Raw genomic sequence first — 21,407 nt, 5'->3', positions numbered from 1 at the left:
TAACCCAGCCCTCTCCGCTCCCAATCACAGTATGTGACTTCTTGGAACTGAGCGGGCTCCCATCGGCCGTCCCGTTAGCACGTGTGCGACGTCAGTAGTTATCAGTCGCTCCACCATAGCTCGCCTTGGATAACCCAGCCCTCTCCGCTCCCAATCGCTGTATGTGACTTCTTGGAACTAAGCGGGCTCCCATCGGCCATCCCGTTAGCAAGTGTGCGACGTCAGTAGTCATCAGGTTCTCCACCACAGCTCGCCTTGGATAACCCAGCCCTCTCCGCTCTCAATCGCTGTATGTGACTACTTGGAACTGAGCGGGCTCCCATCGGCCATCCCGTTAACGCGTGTGCGACGTCAGTAGTTATCAGTCGCTCCACCACAGCTCGCGTTGGATAACCCAGCCCTCTCCGCTCCCAATCGCTGTATGTGACTTCTTGGAACTGAGCGGGCTCCCATCGGCCATCCCGTTAGCAAGTGTGCGACGTCAGTAGTCATCAGTCGCTCCACCACAGCTCGCCTTGAATAACCCAGCCCTCTCCGCTCCCAATCGCTGTATGTGACTTCTTGGAACTGAGCGGGCTCCCATCGGCTATCCCGTTAGCACGTGTGCGACGTCAGTAGTTATCAGTCGCTCCACCACAGCTCGCCTTGGATAACCCAGCCATCTCCGCTCCCAATCGCTGTATGTGACTTCTTGGAACTGAGCGGGCTCCCATCGGCCGTCCCGTTAGCGCGTGTGTGACTTCAGTAGTCATCAGTCGCTCCACCACAGCTCGCCTTGGATAACCCAGCCCTCTCCGCTCCCAATCGCTGTATGTGACTTCTTGGAACTGAGCGGGCTCCCATCGGCCATCCCGTTAGCACGTGTGCGACGTCAGTAGTTATCAATCGCTCCACCACAGCTCGCCTTGGATAACCCAGCCCTCTCCGCTCCCAATCGCTGTATGTGACTTCTTGGAACTAAGCGGGCTCCCATCGGCCGTCCCGTTAGCGCGCGTGCGACGTCAGTAGTCATCAGTCGCTCCACCACAGCTCGCCTTGGATAACCCAGCCCTCTCCGCTCCCAATCGCTGTATGTGACTTCTTGGAACTGAGCGGGTTCCCATCGGCCATCCCGTTAGCGCGTGTGCGACGTCAGTAGTTTTCAGTCGCTCCACCATAGCTCGCCTTGGATAACCCAGCCCTCTCCGCTCCCAATCGCTGTATGTGACTTCTTGGAACTGAGCGGGCTCCCATCGGCCATCCCGTTAGCGCGTGTGCGACGTCAGTAGTCGTCAGTCGCTCCACCACAGCTCGCCTTGGATAACCCAGCCCTCTCCGCTCCCAATCGCTGTATGTGACTTCTTGGAACTGAGAGGGCTCCCATCGGCCATCCCGTTAGCACGTTTGCGACGTCAGTAGTTATCAGTCGCTCCACCACAGCTCGCCTTGGATAACCCAGCCCTCTCCGCTCCCAATCGCTGTATGTGACTTCTTGGAACTGAGCGGGCTCACATCGGCAGTCCCGTTAGCGCGTGTGCGACGTCAGTAGTCATCAGTCGCTCCACCACAGCTCGCCTTGGATAACCCAGCCCTCTCCGCTCCCAATCGCTGTATGTCACTTCTTGGAACTGAGCGGGCTCCCATCGGCCATCCCGTTAGCACGTGTGCGACGTCAGTAGTTATCAGTCGCTCCACCACAGCTCGCCTTGGATAACCCAGCCCTCTCCGCTCCCAATCGCTGTATGTGACTTCTTGGAACTGAGCGGGCTCCCATCGGCCATCCCGTTAGCACGTGTGCGACGTCAGTAGTCATCAGGCGCTTCACCACAGCTCGCCTTGGATAACCCAGCCCTCTCCGCTCCCAATGGCTGTATGTGACTTCTTGGAACTGAGCGGGCTCCCATCGGCCATCCCGTTAGCACGTGTAAGACGTCAGTAGTTATCAGTCGCTCCACCATAGCTCGCCTTGGATAACCCAGCCCTCTCCGCTCCCAATCGCTGTATGTGACTTCTTGGAACTGAGCGGGCTCCCATCGGCCATCCCGTTAGCGCGTGTGCGACGTCAATAGTCATCAGTCGCTCAACCACAGCTCGCCTTGGATAACCCAGCCCTCTCCGCTCCCAATCGCTGTATGTGACTTCTTGGAACTGAGCGGGCTCCCATCGGCCATCCCGTTAGCGCGTGTGCGACGTCAGTAGTCATCAGTCGCTCCACCACAGCTCGCCTTGGATAACCCAGCCCTCTCCGCTCCCAATCGCTGGATGTGACTTCTTGGAACTGAGCGGGCTCCCATCGGCCATCCCGTTAGCACGTGTGCGACGTCAGTAGTCATCAGGCGCTTCACCACAGCTCGCCTTGGATAACCCAGCCCTCTCCGCTCCCAATCGCTGTATGTGACTTCTTGGAACTGAGCGGGCTCCCATCGGCCATCCCGTTAGCGCGTGTGCGACGTCAGTAGTCATCAGTCGCTCAACCACAGCTCACCTTGGATAACCCAGCCCTCTCCGCTCCCAATCGCTGTATGTGACTTCTTGGAACTAAGCAGGCTCCCATCGGCTATCACGTTAGCACGTGTGCGACGTCAGTAGTTATCAGTCGCTCCACCACAGCTCGCCTTGGATAACCCAGCCCTCTCCGCTCCCAATCGCTGTATGTGACTTCTTGGAACTAAGCGGGCTCCCATCGGCCATCCCGTTAGCAAGTGTGCGACGTCAGTAGTCATCAGTCGCTCCATCACAGCTCGCCTTGGATAACCCAGCCCTCTCCGCTCCCAATCGCTGTATGTGACTACTTGGAACTGAGCGGGCTACCATCGGCCATCCCGTTAGCGCGTGTGCGACGTCAGTAGTTATCAGTCGCTCCACCACAGCTCGCCTTGGATAACCCAGCCCTCTCCGCTCCCAATCGCTGTATGTGACTTCTTGGAACTGAGCGGGCTCCCATCGGCCATTCCGTTAGCAAGTGTGTGACGTCAGTAGTCATCAGTTGCTCCACCACAGCTCGCCTTAAATAACCCGACCCTCTCCGCTCCCAATCGCTGTATGTGACTTCTTGGAACTGAGCGGGCTCCCATCGGCCATCCCGTTAGCACGTGTGTGACGTCAGTAGTTATCAGTCGCTCCACCACAGCTCGCCTTGGATAACCCAGCCCTCTCCGCTCCCAATCGCTGTATGTGACTTCTTGGAACTGAGCGGGCTCCCATCGGCCGTCCCGTTAGCGCGTGTGCGACGTCAGTAGTCATCAGTCGCTCCACCACAGCTCGCCTTGGATAACCCAGCCCTCTCCGCTCCCAATCGCTGTATGTGCCTTCTTGGAAATGAGCGGGCTCCCATCGGCCATCCCGTTAGCACGTGTGCGACGTCAGTAGTCATCAGTCGCTCCACCACAGCTCGCCTTGGATAACCCAGCCCTCTCCGCTCCCAATCGCAGTATGTGACTTCTTGGAACTGAGCGGGCTCCCATCGGCCGTCCCGTTAGCACGTGTGCGACGTCAGTAGTTATCAGTCGCTCCACCATAGCTCGCCTTGGATAACCCAGCCCTCTCCGCTCCCAATCGCTGTATGTGACTTCTTGGAACTAAGCGGGCTCCCATCGGCCATCCCGTTAGCAAGTGTGCGACGTCAGTAGTCATCAGGTTCTCTACCACAGCTCGCCTTGGATAACCCAGCCCTCTCCGCTCCCAATCGCTGTATGTGACTACTTGGAACTGAGCGGGCTCCCATCGGCCATACCGTTAGCGCGTGTGCGACGTCAGTAGTTATCAGTCGCTCTACCACAGCTCGCCTTGGATAACCCAGCCCTCTCCGCTCCCAATCGCTGTATGTGACTTCTTGGAACTGAGCGGGCTCCCATCGGCCATCCCGTTAGCAAGTGTGCGACGTCATAACATCAGTCGCTCCACCACAGCTCGCCTTGAATAACCCAGCCCTCTCCGCTCCCAATCGCTGTATGTGACTTCTTGGAACTAAGCGGGCTCCCATCGGCCATCCCGTTAGCACGTGTGCGACGTCAGTAGTTATCAGTCGCTCCACCACAGCTCGCCTTGGATAACCCAGCCCTCTCCGCTCCCAATCGCTGTATGTGACTTCTTGGAACTGAGCGGGCTCCCATCGGCCATCCCGTTAGCACGTGTAAGACGTCAGTAGTCATCAGTCGCTCCACCATAGCTCGCCTTGGATAACCCAGCCCTCTCCGCTCCCAATCGCTGTATGTGACTTCTTGGAACTGAGCGGGCTCCCATCGGCCATCCCGTTAGCAAGTGTGCGACGTCAGTAGTCATCAGTCGCTCCACCACAGCTCGCCTTGAATAACCCAACCCTCTCCGCTCCTAATCGCTGTATGTGACTTCTTGGAACTGAGCGGGCTCCCATCGGCCATCCCGTTAGCACGTGTGCGACGTCAGTAGTTATCAGTCGCTCCACCACAGCTCGCCTTGGATAACCCAGCCCTCTCTGCTCCCAATCGCTGTATGTGACTTCTTGGAACTGAGCGGGCTCCCATCGGCCGTCCCGTTAGCGCGTGTGTGACGTCAGTAGTCATCAGTCGCTCCACCACAGCTCGCCTTGGATAACCCAGCCCTCTCCGCTCCCAATCGCTGTATGTGACTTCTTGGAACTGAGCGGGCTCCCATCGGCCATCCCGTTAGCACGTGTAAGACGTCAGTAGTTATCAGTCGCTCCACCACAGCTCGCCTTGGATAACCCAGCCCTCTCCGCTCCCAATCGCTGTATGTGACTTCTTGGAACTGAGCGGGCTCCCATCGGCCATCCCGTTAGCACGTGTGCGACGTCAGTAGTCATCAGGCGCTTCACCACAGCTCGCCTTGGATAACCCAGCCCTCTCCGCTCCCAATCGCTGTATGTGACTTCTTGGATCTGAGCGGGCTCCCATCGGCCATCCCGTTAGCACGTGTAAGACGTCAGTAGTTATCAGTCGCTCCACCATAGCTCGCCTTGGATAACCCAGCCCTCTCCGCTCCCAATCGCTGTATGTGACTTCTTGGAACTGAGCGGGCTCCCATCGGCCATCCCGTTAGCGCGTGTGCGACGTCAGTAGTCATCAGTCGCTCAACCACAGCTCGCCTTGGATAACCCAGCCCTCTCCGCTCCCAATCGCTGTATGTGACTTCTTGGAACTGAGCGGGCTCCCATCGGCCATCCCGTTAGCGCGTGTTCGACGTCAGTAGTCATCAGTCGCTCCACCACAGCTCGCCTTGGATAACCCAGCCCTCTCCGCTCCCAATCGCTGGATTTGACTTCTTGGAACTGAGCGGGCTCCCATCGGCCATCCCGTTAGCACGTGTGCGACGTCAGTAGTCATCAGGCGCTTCACCACAGCTCGCCTTGGATAACCCAGCCCTCTCCGCTCCCAATCGCTGTATGTGACTTCTTGGAACTGAGCGGGCTCCCATCGGCCATCCCGTTAGCGCGTGTGCGACGTCAGTAATCATCAGTCGCTCAACCACAGCTCGCCTTGGATAACCCAGTCCTCTCCGCTCCCAATCGCTGTATGTGACTTCTTGGAACTGAGCGGGCTCCCATCGGCCATCCCGTTAGCGCGTGTGCGACGTCATAACATCAGTCGCTCCACCACAGCTCGCCTTGGATAACCCAGCCCTCTCCGCTCCCAATCGCTGGATGTGACTTCTTGGAACTGAGCGGGCTCCCATCGGCCATCCCGTTAGCACGTGTGCGACGTCTGTAGTTATAAGTCGCTCCACCACAGCTCGCCTTGGATAACCCAGCTCTCTCCGCTCCCAATCGCTGGATGTGACTTCTTGGAACTGAGCGGGCTCCCATCGGCCATCCCGTTAGCGCGTTTTCGACGTCATAACATCAGTCGCTCCACCGCAGCTCGCCTTGGATAACCCAGCCCTCTCCGCTCCCAATGGCTGTATGTGACTTCTTGGAACTGAGCGGGCTCCCATCGGCCATCCCGTTAGCACGTGTAAGACGTCAGTAGTTATCAGTCGCTCCACCACAGCTCGCCTTGGATAACCCAGCCCTCTCCGCTCCCAATCGCTGTATGTGACTTCTTGGAACTGAGCGGGCTCCCATCGGCCATCCCGTTAGCACGTGTGCGACGTCAGTAGTCATCAGGCGCTTCACCACAGCTCGCCTTGGATAACCCAGCCCTCTCCGCTCCCAATCGCTGTATGTGACTTCTTGGATCTGAGCGGGCTCCCATCGGCCATCCCGTTAGCACGTGTAAGACGTCAGTAGTTATCAGTCGCTCCACCATAGCTCGCCTTGGATAACCCAGCCCTCTCCGCTCCCAATCGCTGTATGTGACTTCTTGGAACTGAGCGGGCTCCCATCGGCCATCTCGTTAGCGCGTGTGCGACGTCAGTAGTCATCAGTCGCTCAACCACAGCTCGCCTTGGATAACCCAGCCCTCTCCGCTCCCAATCGCTGTATGTGACTTCTTGGAACTGAGCGGGCTCCCATCGGCCATCCCGTTAGCGCGTGTTCGACGTCAGTAGTCATCAGTCGCTCCACCACAGCTCGCCTTGGATAACCCAGCCCTCTCCGCTCCCAATCGCTGGATGTGACTTCTTGGAACTGAGCGGGCTCCCATCGGCCATCCCGTTAGCACGTGTGCGACGTCAGTAGTCATCAGGCGCTTCACCACAGCTCGCCTTGGATAACCCAGCCCTCTCCGCTCCCAATCGCTGTATGTGACTTCTTGGAACTGAGCGGGCTCCCATCGGCCATCCCGTTAGCACGTGTGCGACGTCAGTAGTCATCAGTCGCTCAACCACAGCTCGCCTTGGATAACCCAGCCCTCTCCGCTCCCAATCGCTGTATGTGACTTCTTGGAACTGAGCGGGCTCCCATCGGCCATCCCGTTAGCGCGTGCGCGACGTCATAACATCAGTCGCTCCACCACAGCTCGCCTTGGATAACCCAGCCCTCTCCGCTCCCAATCGCTGGATGTGACTTCTTGGAACTGAGCGGGCTCCCATCGGCCATCCCGTTAGCACGTGTGCGACGTCTGTAGTTATCAGTCGCTCCACCACAGCTCGCCTTGGATAACCCAGCTATCTCCGCTCCCAATCGCTGGATGTGACTTCTTGGAACTGAGCGGGCTCCCATCGGCCATCCCGTTAGCGCGTTTTCGACGTCAGTAGTTATCAGTCGCTCCACCACAGCTCGCCTTGGATAACCCCGCCCTCTCCGCTCCCAATCGCTCTATGTGACTTCTTGGAACTGAGCGGGCTCCCATCGGCCGTCCCGTTAGCGCGTGTGCGACGTCAGTAGTCATCAGTCGCTCCACCACAGCTCGCCTTGGATAACCCAGCCCTCTCCGCTCCCAATCGCTGGGTGTGATTTCTTGGAACTGAGCGGGCTTCCATCGGCCATCCCGTTAGCACGTGTGCGACGTCAGTAGTTATCAGTCGCTCCACCACAGCTCGCCTTGGATAACCCAGCCCTCTCCGCTCCCAATCGCTGTATGTGACTTCTTGGAACTGAGCGGGCTCCCATCGGCCGTCCTGTTAGCGCGTGTGCGACGTCAGTAGTCATCAGTCGCTCCACCACAGCTCGCCTTGGATAACCCAGCCCTCTCCGCTCCCAATAGCTGTATGTGACTTCTTGGAACTGAGCGGGCTCCCATCGGCCATCCCGTTAGCACGTGTGTGACGTCAGGAGTTATTAGTCGCTCCACTACAGCTCGCCTTGGATAACCCAGCCCTCTCCGCTCCCAATCGCTGTATGTGACTTCTTGGAACTGAGCGGGCTCCCATCGGCCATCCCATTAGCGCGTGTGCGACGTCAGTAGTCGTCAGTCGCTCCACCACAGCTCGCCTTGGATAACCCAGCCCTCTCCGCTCCCAATCGCTGGATGTGACTTCTTGGAACTGAGCGGGCTCCCATCGGCCATCCCGTTAGCACGTGTGCGACGTCAGTATTTATCAGTCGCTCCACCACAGCTCGCCTTGGATAACCCAGCCCTCTCCGCTCCCAATCGCTGTATGTGACTTCTTGGAACTGAGCGGGCTCCCATCGGCCGTCCCGTTAGCGCGTGTGCGACGTCAGTAGTCATCGGTCGCTCCACCACAGCTCGCCTTGGATAACCCAGCCCTCTCCGCTCCCAATCGCTGTATGTGACTTCTTGGAACTGAGCGGGCTCCCATCGGCCATCCCGTTAGCACGTGTGCGACGTCAGTAGTAATCAGTCGCTCCACCACAGCTCGCCTTGGATAACCCAGCCCTCTCCGCTCCCAATCGCTGTATGTGTCTTTTCACCCTAACATCTGCTAATAAACTAAGATTTGATTGATTCTCAACTGTACATGAACTCATAAATATCATTTTTAATGGGTAGTTCATACGTTTATCTCTTAATTTTTGAAACAACGAGTTCTTAAGTAATCTTAACCCAAATATAAACCTCTTAACGAAAATTCACTGTCAAAGTTTTCCTGAATTGTGTAAGTACTGTTAAACAGATATTTCTTTTAATTCACTAGGTTTAGGCATTTTATAACTTTGAATATCAAAAGGTCATAAGAATTGAGTTGAAGGAAAAAAATATTTAATAATTACAATCGTTTTGTTGACTGGTAACAAATTTACGTCAAAGTTCAAAAAGACTTATTTAAATATGAAAAAACAACGTTCAATGTCAATGGAGCAAAATCAGCTACCCAAAGAGGATTCAAGCCAGCAATAAGATATCAGAGGATGATATCAGTGATCAAACTTTACAGAGTTGTGATGCCGGGTGAAGAAGACATGGCATCCTTATCTGTGTCCTACCATACTCCTGTTGTTCCAATCACTAACAGTAAAGCATTTAACAGCAAAATGTTTTGACATGTATGATGTATTTTACTGCCCCTACACAGTCATGTTAATATACTTGGTCGACACCACTAGGTTATTCATTTTGCAAGCAACAAAAACGAAAGCGGATATTTATTTGAGTAACAAATTTCTGAGTAACCAAAATCCAAAACAAATATAATATTTACAACAATGAAACGTAAATTTCAAACAGTCACCAATCAGATAATGCCAGTTAATAAAATATGGGCGTCAAGAGTTCGGAATCCAAGGTTAGACTTTTGATTCGTAAGTCCAATTAATTGGAGGACTACAGTGTTTGGAACACACTACAGTGGATTTGGAAGCTCTTTAGGTAATGTGAATTTGAGGAGAAATAGTGATTCATTGTAAAGTACCAGTACAATGTACATGTATTTGAATATGCTTTTCAAACTAAAATAATACGGAATTTATATTTTACACGTGAATGTAAAATTAGTATATTTTCATGCAATCTTTGTAATGATATATTATTTTTTTAACTTGTGAGATTGTCAGTTGTCTCAATAAACTATTAACATATTCACACGAATATAAATTACGACAAGACGGAATTTGCTAATCGTGTAAAGTTTCTTAATTTTTCTTTGAAATATTATTTATATTAAACAAGGTAAACCGTTAAGTAGGTGAATTAGCTGCTAGGACGTACACACATCCCTAAATAAGTAATAAATGACAAATTATAAAAATAACTCTACATATCGTAATTGGAAAATCTCTATGAGTGGTGTCTTCCATTTTGCGGTCAGTACATTCACTGGTCAGTCCATTTTCTGGTCAAGTGTAAATATGCGTAAGGGTTGAGGAGGCTCTAGGGGTGGGAGGGTTTCCATTTAGCGGTCAGGTTTTGATTCCTAGAATACTTGACTATACACAATGAATAGGTTCCATGAACTTAGAGCAGCAACAGTTCTTAAATTTTTGTCGAGGTTTAGATCTTCATGAGAAGTTGTTGACGTAGCCACTTTTATACTAACAGAAAACGTTTTCTCAACGCAAAAAAAAATCTGATAATATAGAATAAATGGTCGTTCAATTCAACAAATCAGTCAAGTAAGGCTATAAAAACATCAGATACAATACAGTTAGAAAATTATTGTTGTTTTTTTTCTCGATATTTCCGATAAGAACACCCACTATAAACAAAGTTGGCTCCCCCCTCACAGTTTCAATAAATTCCATCGTAGGTAGCACTTAATTGAAAAAAAAAAAACTGAATAATAACACAGAATATAAAAACTCACTGACTATCTGATTCGAACATAGATAATACTGAATTATCCACACACGTAGGTATACTTTAATATCTTTTCATTGAAACGGTTACCATACAAAGTAAGTATTTTAAGCGTGTTACCACCTTGCTGACAACAGATAAACTGATTTTTTCTGGTCATGTACTATTGGTGCATTGGTGTACACCATACCTTCGCGTCATCGGCCTGGATCGCCACTCCGAGTCATCAACCTGGCTATAATAATGTTTGTGATTTAAAATCACCTCTAATTCCAAGCAAAATCCATTTAATAAAGTAAAATTACATTGATAAATAGTAAATTGATGAGACAAGTAGGTAGTAACGGTATCATTTAACACGGAAGCATTAGCGATGTACGGAAATATTTTATAGTTTGAAAAAAATTCATAAGTGGTGCTTGTACTGCAATAACGGCACGAAATGAATTTAAGGCTTACTTTAAATGTACTATTGGATGAATTAAATCTATATATTTGATACAAAGTTGTAATATTTAATACAATAAAATCTACATTTGTACAATGGTCTAGTAGCTCTATTCTTTACACCTAGTGACAACTATAGTAACAATAACAATGAGATTATTAAAATACATTCCCCTCACAATAATATTTAAGGATTGCACTATTTCATTTTGGATATCTTATAATATTGAGTAGCAATATTATTAAATATCAATGAAGAAAATATACAATTAAAGACGTTTTAACGTACATGCAATGCGATATTCAAGAGCAACAAAACTGAACCCATCTTTTACCTGTAATAAACAAAATTGAAATTGAATCCAGGTTTGGTCGTAAACAGCAGAAAGAACAAAGACAATGTCAAACCCATTCAGGCTTTATGGCAATTAAGTCGTGGCTTTGGGCCTTTAAGGGATGGTAAATTACTGTGTTTTGACTTAAACATCACTTAACTTAACGAGCATGAGACCTTACATTATTCGTTTTTGTTGCATTCTAAAAAACTAATAAAACATCTCGGGTCTGTTTAATAAAATAATACAGACAAATAATATTAAAGTAATTGTAGAGCGAACAACACAACTGTGCCAGAATTAGTAGCCATTAGTAGTTGAAAACTATTTTACTTAGAGAAAACAATAAACTGTGGATTTCAGCAGTTTTATTACATAAATTATGAATTCCACTTGTAGAAAATGGCTTAAATTTCCTAACAACTTAAAAGTTTCTTAACAATGATTTGTATTTTAGGATTGTTTCAGATTATAAATGCATTTTGAAAGTGTTTTTATTCTTTAAACTGTTTATCTAAAGCTACTCGTTAAAGAGCTACAATGTGATAAACTTTAAAAATAAACTGTTTTGTACTTTTTGCATCCTGTAGCTCCTAAAAGAGAAAGTTTAGGGAGGTACTGTTAAAATTAGGCTCATAAGTTTTAAAATTGCATCCATATTCTAAAAAGTTAGTAAAATACAGGGAATGTCTTATCAATTTCAAAGTTAGCTGCCATGTTTGTGGTTCTTTTCTGACAAAGTGGAATGCATATGTGTAATATCATAAGAAAATAACCAAAGCTTTTATTTTAAAGGTTTCTCTACACCTGATAATATCTTAAATCTCAATTGTGGCAGTTTTAATTTGTTCACCCTGTATATTATGCAATCAGTGTACAGCGAAGCTATTTCATTAGAAAGTTTTGAAGCCCCGAGCGCGCACCGCCATCTCAAACCGGAGGCGCGGCTCTAACAGCAGTTTACGGGCAAAGTTGTCGCCAAGCCAGTACCGTGCTTGCGACATTATCCTCTTATTATTTAACCGGTACAAGATTTATTTCCGCTTCTTAGGAATCACATAAATTTACTTAAAACTGTCTGGAATAAAAATAAGTGCATTCTTTCAGTCAATCAAGTTGTATAGCTGAATTTATTTTGTTTTATGGACCATAGTTTGGTTTAAAGTTCAATATAAAATTAAAGCGGATTAACAATTGTGTTAAAAAAGCGTACACAGGTTGTATGTAAAAAGCTATATTATATAATCTTTAATCATCCAACCATGATAATGCTAAGTTAGACGAAAAACGGTGATGAACTTAGTTCTAATGACAGAATTAAGTTTGTTTGGTGTATTTTGATGATTTGTAAGTACTAACAATAGATTTCTTTTAAACTACGTTTTATGTAGGTTGTGTTTATGCATAGCATGCATTAAATCATCGGAATTATTTTCTTTACATTCCGTCAGTTTCATATTTTAATAAATCACATAAAAGTTAGAGACAATATTAAAGTTAAATTTCTTTTTAAAATGTTCTTCTTAATTATTTGGCGTACAACAACAACATCAATATATCAAATTATATTTTTTAATAAATTAAAAATATTTTTGTTCTGCTGGCAATTTTAACCCCATGAAACCTCATTTAAAACCCCTATCCCTTAGTGCGATCATAGGAATTCGCAAACTCGTTCGAATAAATGTAGGTTTACACGTTTGTACCAAATTCCATAAAAATCTAACGCTTTTTACTCAAGCCATCATAACGGACAGACACATGTAAGTATATAACTACAGTAAAACGTTATTCCGTATATAGGAAATATTGTCTACATATATATAAACCTCCACCACATACACTAATACTAAGATCACATTAAGTGGTAATGTTAATAATTAATATAGGGCATATTATAAGATAATATCATATATATCAGCAATAAGTCCAAATATATTAAACCCCAATCGCAGCACACCCGCGCACTCAACAATAGAATGTTAAATATGTAAACATAAAAACCTTTATCAAAGTATTATAAAAAAATAAAGGGATGGCGTTGCATTAATATTTTTAACTTTTGTTCTATACCCACACAATCTAACATCAATTATTAGTGAATAATAATCGTGCGTGCTATCTCTGGTATTCAAATGCCTCTCAATTTTTCCTTAACCCACCACATTACTGTCTTTACGAGAAGGAACTCCAATAATACTAATGTGAAACTTAAATCCACCAAAGCTGTGCAACGTTTATAGGCTGACGAATAAATAAATGACACCAAAATTGGTTGAAACATAAATTATCAGTGTTAAATTTAAAGGAGAAATAGTCTTAATCCCAAGATTAATGATGATTTCATCCGAATTACCCTCTGAATTTAAGCAACTACAATTTTCTTTGTGTCTTGATTTTGCAATCACCATTATAAGGCACTTGGGCAATCCCTGACTATCGTCGGTTTAAATATAGAAAATGCATGTTTTTCACACGGACAGCTGTATGTTGCGTGCTCACGTGGTGGCAGGTACTCCTAATAACTTATATATTTATAGACCTAATAAGAAAAAACAGAGAACATTGAAAATCCACTGGCAATTAAGTAAAATATTATATTTATATTTTTTGTATACACTTTTATTTTTCATCGTAAAGAACAAATTACCATTTAAAATAATAGTTGTTAAGCGCAACTAGTTGTTACGCGCGACGGGTAACTTGTAGTATCTATCTTCTATATATTAATAGGCAAGCATGTTTCTTTAAAACCATTTTGCTCAGCTCGTGTGAATCGCAGGAACAATCTAAGCATACTGTTAGAAAGATATTTTCCTTTAGATGTGCAGAATCTATTTAAAAATTAAAATAGGCTCAAAAATAAGCACACAAAATGAATTTGAAATAAAAAAAATAAGCATGGGCTTTATGGGTTGCCATGCTGGTGACGAAATAACAACGAAATATAAACAGAAAATCAAAACAAATGTAAGAAATACCAATCACACGTTTTATTTACAGTGTAGGGTGAAAAATAGAGAAGTCTGTACATTTTTTGATTTTTTTAGCTAGAAGCGGTAAGGTGTGGTGGAATATCTTTGAAGATGAACCTTTTTAGTGTGATAATGTGTTCATACCTGTCAAACTTGATTTAACGTGAGGTTAATCAAAACAAACAAACTGGCGTAATATATTCTTTTAATTGACAATAGTTAAATATACTTACTTTAATAAAATCACTTGGTCATTAGAGAATATTTACTGTGAAATAGAGATGTGATTCCTAATTCCAAATCAACTAATGAATTATTTGTTATTTAATTATTGTCTTCAAATAATTAAATAAACAATAGTTAAATATATTTACTTTAATAAAATCACTTGGTCATTAGAGAATATTTACTGTGAAATAGAGATGTGATTCCTAATTCCAAATCAACTAATGAATTAATTGTTATGTAATTATTGTCTTCAAATTAAGTGATGGTTGCTTTAAATTAATTTAACATGAGCAAATATTAAAATATTGAATCTTCTTACAAAATCAATGCCCCCCACAGTAAATAAGAATACAAAACATTAATAGAAATAATGCAGTTGCAGTGACTGGGATACACACGATAAACTGTTGGAGCATAATGATGATTTACGTTTAGTTTGGAAATATCATAAGATCCAGACCCACCTTCTACGGGTTTTATAGTTAGGGATCAGAATTATATACTGTCGAGATGACGAGATAAACCTTTATAGACTAACGTTTTGAGTTTTGACCCGTTTTAATTATAATTAACAGCTATATTGTTTTGCTAATAATTCACTTATGCAACCTGATAAGTTTACCAGGTACCAAACAGGAAAACGTTATACGATAGTCCAAGTTAACAAAGACTCGAGTTTGGTTTATAAAATGCAGTAGGTAGCCTAATACGGTACTGAATGTTTTCTAATAAATGAGACGATGACATCTACTAAATTAATTAATTTGATTTTAAATTAACATTCTTCCTCGTAAGTAATACAACATTGTCCCTAATTGACAACTTGCCAGTTTGTTTGTTTTGATTTAACCTCAAAATTTGACATTTGAACATTTTTGCACATGATCACACTCACTACAGTCAAAAAGGTTCATCCATCCTTAAAGATATTCCAACATAACTTAACCGCTTCTAGCTAAAAAAATCCAACTGCAGGCCTACATATTTTTGGTCGAATTTTCGACCTCTGGACGACCTCTAGTCTGTATAAAACAATAAAGAAAAAGACCAGGTCCTGAAAATGTCAAACGATTTAAAATAAAATATTAGTTATGAAACACTCTTGGTAATATTTTAAATAAAATAATCACATTTTTGGTCAGGATTATTTATTTCAGATTTACTCTTTTAACACTTGGCAATTATTTGATTTCAAACAACGGGCACACTAATATTAATTTAAATGAACATTTTACACAATAATACAACCAACAAAACCAGGAGCTAAGTATATTCAGTACTCCACCGTATACAATAAAATGACGAGCGGAAATGTTTGTAGTTTATAACGTAGCAATTAATTGTATTTAAAAGTAAAACATGTTCATAACGTCACCATGCTTTATTGAAATGCCTTAGTTAGCATATAAGTAAAAATAGATTTCTACCTATTTTCCTCATACTTTAAATATACAATTTATAGGAATCCTTTTATAAGCCGTGTAAAGGCTAAAGAACGCAGAGAGAGGCAGATTTGGAGATTATTGGAATTCTATTCATCTCTACACGTCTTGCAATCTCAAACCAGATTATTCCAGATTCAAATCTATGGTTTAATCTCTCACACTGTAATGAAAATAACTGTATTTTTTTAGTTAAAAAATATTAACTTAAAATAATGTATTAATGTAAATAATGTAGTAATTCACTTTTCCAAAAAATAGCTACCGATATGGCTTTGTCATTCGCTTGTAAAAGATCATCTAATGTGTAAGACTGGTCTAGGCGTGGACATATCAGCAGATGGCCAGGATCCTGAACAACACCACACGCACACAACATGTTTTCTTCGTCTGGTAAGAGACCCCTTCTGCATGTTTACTTGCATTTTGGTACCTCGACCCTGATTCGATTTAGGGTCTTCCACACCGTGTAATGCAGGCCTCCACCAGGAGCAAGTTCCTCCCTGGCTGGTATGGGAGGGTTAATCAACGTGGCCTCCCACCTTGCCACCCGATTGCTTGAGAGTGATCCATTCAGGACTCGTGTTTGTGATAAAAAGCTCTTTCTGGACCGAAGCCGTCGCTCTGCAGGTTGGTGGCCGTGTAATGGGTGACGAGGGTCTGTCTCTTGCTTAGTCCTTTCTGTGTCGGCAGCGACATCACGTCGGAATGATGGAGAGGCGATCCCTATGATAGGATAGAGTTTGTGTACTGGGGTTGGTTTCAAACACCCAGTTACAATCCGAGCCATGTCATTGACTTCAATGTCAACCTTTTTTGTATGTGACGATGCATTCCATACTGGTGCAGCCTACTCCGCAGCCGACACACTGAGCACTAAATCTGAGGTTCTGAGGACATTAGGGTTAGCACCCCAGCATCTGCTGGTGAGCTTCCTGATGGTATTATTCCTCCTTATGAGACTTTACTCCTTGTTGAAATACAATGCGCTTTAAATGTCAGTGTGCGGTCTAATATGACACCAAGATATTTGGGTGTAGGACAATGCTGAAGTTCAAGGACACTCTGTATAGTGCAAGACACTACAGGATAATCTGCTTTTATTTATTTTGGACTACCGAGGTTGTATAATTAAAGCAGCTCATTATCACTAACTAGAAAACCCGTGCGGCTTAATGAACCGCATATCATGAAACATAACATTGAGGAAAACGCCATGCTTAAGTTCGAGTAATTGTAGTTACATCTTAGAGTTGTTGAAAACTTGTTAGAAACTAATTTTAAATATCTCTATTTGTGTCATCAATGTTAACCTACGTTATTTCTGCTCTCAGTTTTAACTGATTACTCCTAAAGAATGCTTAATCCCTCTGCTGTAATTCGAGTTAACATGTTGCAACAAAGTTTTTTCCAGCATATTGAATTGAAGAAAACTGTTGCCTTACTGATAATTTGATAAAGTAATTTAAGTTTGGTCGTTGTATTTCTTTGATTTGTGACATCCCCCTGAACCAACGATTTCTCTCTTTAGAAAATTAAGAAAAGTGGCCTGATATCAAACATTTAATCTGCTCCATATTTTACCCACAAACTCTGGGTTAACAACTGGACAGCCATATTCTCCTTTGAATAGGCTAATAAGAAGCAACACCATTTAAAATTGGTTAACATATTTCAACGTGTTGTCTGTCAGTCATAGTATATGCGCCGCATCAGAAAATTCCAATGTTGTTCAGTGGAGTTTCTCTTAATACCTGTCCCAAAGTTTTAAAGGATTGGATTTATTTGTCGAAATAGGTTAGATTGATCTCTTGTAGCTGTAAGATTTGAGACATGTGCATTTTCTCTTTTTGAACTTCGTATATTATTTACCTCTCCTGAATCATAAAACTAAACTTGACCGTACCTACTCGATCGTTGAATACATTAATTCATTCTCTTATGTTTGGTGTAATATTGCTAATAAAAATTTCCATAGCAAATGAGTTTTTGAAACTTCTTATTTTTGACTTGAAAGGTCTGAATTGTTGGTGAATTGAGCCAATAAACATTGTATAAGTTTGTTTTAGAGGAACTGGAAACGTAACCTAGAAGTAAACAATCCATTTGCATTTTTCTCAATTGAAGTAGAGTGAATAAAAAACGTTTACAATAAAAACATAAGGTCCACCAAGGTTCGGTATAATCTTACTACTTGAGCTTATCATAGCCAAGACAGTATTATAGTTTCTACTCAGTGTTTTGAAATATATAGCAAACCAGGAGTCTTAGTGAATTCCCATTTACCTGATTTAATTTCAACAACTTTCCTTAAAATGTAATATATATTCCCTTTTGAATGATTAGGTTGAATATTGTGTGTTCTTAGTAAAATGTAAATAGCCTATAGTTGCTAAATGTCTATCTAGGCTATCTATATTCTATGTAAATAGCCTGTGAAGTTAGCTTGTATGAAATGGCAAAATTTTCCCAATGCGATCAAACAAGCAAACTACAATAGTTGACTCATTTTCCACAAATATAACATGGGAATTTTAAATTTACAGTTATTCAAACTTTTATCTTCATAAACCTAGCGGGGAACATCGCTTTAATCTATACAACTTTTTTAAGCTCTTCAAAATTGTTTGGAAGGAATTTTCAAAGTTTTTTTTACAGTCAAAAGTAGGAAAACCCCATTTTAAACCTAAAACACTTCGCATGAAACCTTATTCGTATAATCCGATCAAGCTGGTTTGTGTACTCGTTTAAAGAAACGTAGAATTAAATGTTTCAAAATCGGATAATTTTGTTCGAGTAATCGCACTTACATGCATACCAACAAACACAACAACACAGACATAAACCCACAGATTTATAAATTGAATTAATTAAAATGGTTGGTTTTTTGGACTCCGGAGACCTGAAAACGCAAAGGTTAATTGCCGTCGGGAGGCTAGGTCTGCCCTGATCCTTACAGTACAGTAATAGCTCATTCCCTTCATGGGAGAATCACCAAAAGGGGTTATATTTATATTATTGTATACACAAAGCAGTAGGCCACTATACAAATGTATGAGTGATAGTTTACTAATGAAAGCCATAAAATAATTTATCCATAAGTAAATAACGCAGGTTGTAGACGCGTGACATATACGGGAACTGGAAAACAATCCACCAACAGCTCCAACTATGCGCGTAAAGCGATAACTTTCATTGCTTTGATAAATGGGCCAATTTATGTAGCTGTAAAATTACTAGCAAATTACGCCCTACAATAGAATAATATCAATTGGCTTTAACCTCAGACAAGGGATTCTCCGTGCGACACTTGCCCATAGGAACATAATGTTCAGTGACATGTGATGTTAACGAACATTGTTGAATACTAGCCTTGATAAAGTTTAATTGCCACCATACAACCAAAAAATATTGGAAAATAATCTTTTCCATTGAATAAAATATCGTTTCGCGACACTACTGTGAAATTACCTGTTTTTGTTACATGTTTCAAAATTCACTATTACATTGTTTACTACGGAAAACAATGCTTACTATGCTGAAGTAATGTTTATCATCTTTTTGTGGATTTTCCCGACGTAAACAATAGAAGATTTATTATTGCAATGTCAACTGTTTAATTTTCAACAAAAAAAACTGTACAACCAAAAAATATTAACTTTAAATTGGAGGCCTAATGTAAATAATGCTATGAGTGATGTAATGTTCCAACTGTAACAAAGAAATATCCAATGTCTGTTTTAATTTAGAAAATAATCAGTTTAGCGAAAATTTACATTCGAAACACTAGTGAAAGAGCGTCTATCCATATTCTCAACCATTACACGTGTTCGATCAATCTCGTACTTCAAACACATGGTCTCAAATATTTAATGTCTCACTTTTTTTTCTTGTTATTATGAAATATACTATTAAAATATGAAATAACGAAATATAAACCCTTTCATTTTTAAATAATATGGGTAATACACATTAATAAATTAAGGAGCTATCCTTAAATTTTTTTTGACCTAATAGGCTACTTGAGTTAAAAACTGTTAGTTAAAAATGTAGAGCACAAAATGAAATAAATTGTTTGAAAGTAGGAAACTGTATAATACGCATTTGTTTTTGTCAATGCTCACGTTTCTTATGTCTTGTATGCAAAGCATGTACCTATAAGCATAAATTTATTTTGACAGCATTTTTTGAACATTATTATTCTGTTTTTTTTTTTTTTTTTTTTTTTTTTTTTTTACATTGCCTTACAGTATATGGTTACTATTCTTTTGATGATGTCTGATCAAACTGACCCCAATTTCTGAAATTGACAGTAATTATGTGGAAACATTGACCCAATTACGATCCAGGTTAACGGGTAACAACAGGTTACCTCTTTACTGGAGCTGCAATGAATTCAGTAAACTTAAAACTACGTTTTAAAATCCCTTTGAATATGTTCTACATCACATTTTAAGTTTCAATTTTGACTATGCATTTATATTTATACATGCATTTATGTTATGCATTTATACTTTTAATTGACGAAGTTGAAGAAAATCCTGCGATTCCGTTTTTTAGTTTAATACGGAATTTATTATGGACGTTAACGACTCGTTATAAAGAATTTTCTTTAAAGTGAAACAAAATGTAATCTAACATGGTTGTAGTATATGCTTTGTTTGATAAAAACTTGTAATAAATATTTCACGCGGACTTAAAAAGTAGGACTAGGACCATTAAACATAACATTTGGCGACCCATAAAGTTGATTATAAACACACTAAGAATGTTAAACTGTGTGGCGGTTTGTATATAAACCTTTAAAAGAAGTTGAATAAAAATGAACACTAAATGAGAGCATTAAATCTAATGGCAAAACATCCACAAATTCTGATTGGAAGCCATTCAAGGAGATTATACACGCTCATTCCACTTTGTAAATGCAACAACCTATACACCTAATTGGATATTTTATTTCTGATATGCATATAGATGCTATCCATGCAACACAATTTAACAAAACAAATCATCTAAAACAAGGGTGACCGAACCATTACTAACAGATGTAGATTTATTATTTTAAACGTTATAATTCCCATGATTAGTTAAATAATTTAACAATATATTTGTAAATGTTTACTCAAGATAAACAATCATCGTATTTTATGTAAAGGGCAATCTCTAACAGTTATTTCAGTTATTCCTTTCCAGCTTTGGGCAAAAGTACACATCGTATTGATGATACAAGAGTAATTATTGTAATAGGCCCAGAAATAGTCAAGAACGAATAGCTATATGGGGCGGGCAAGCAGACAAGAGGAACTCCTACATCCTTCCTGTATTTAAATGTTTTTAAAAAACATCTTAAGGAGAATAATCAAACATAAATTAAAATAAAATGATTTGGCTTGAATTTTAGTACGTGGGAGGATCTAAAATGTGTTTCTGAATTGCAAAAATTCATTAGCAATAATCTTTTGGCAACATTTACAAGAAAATTAAGCTATAGTCTATTTTATAAAGTTGTCTATTTACAAAAAAAAACCATTTATTAACGAGGTTTGTATCATACAATTTGAACGTAATGCTGGTATTTTGCATCTACATTTTAAGTAGATAGGTGCGACGGACCTACGTTTTCTTACGACTTGACTCTTAACAAATGAATTGCAAAGCCCTTACTGAATGACTCACTGACTGACTGACTCACTCACTCGTCACTCATTCTCCTACTTACCGTTTACCTAGGAGGCTAAAACTTTGTATACTGATTGTTTAGGCATTAAATAGGAAAACTAAGTAGGTTTTATTCTATTCAGACTTTTGGGCTCCACCCCAGTGGCTCTGGAGTTTACCATGGTAACCTTATGAGTATTCATATTTAAAATTAATTAATGTATCTTAACAGCTGTTTCAGTTAAACAAGTTGGTTCTGTGATGTTCAATAGC

The sequence above is a fragment of the Macrosteles quadrilineatus genome, unplaced genomic scaffold (assembly GCF_028750875.1).
Source record: "Macrosteles quadrilineatus isolate MER2022 unplaced genomic scaffold, UCM_ALF_1.0 Scaffold_1__1_contigs__length_201487025, whole genome shotgun sequence".
Taxonomy (NCBI): domain Eukaryota; kingdom Metazoa; phylum Arthropoda; class Insecta; order Hemiptera; family Cicadellidae; genus Macrosteles; species Macrosteles quadrilineatus.
Note: the sequence above shows the minus strand (reverse complement) of the source record.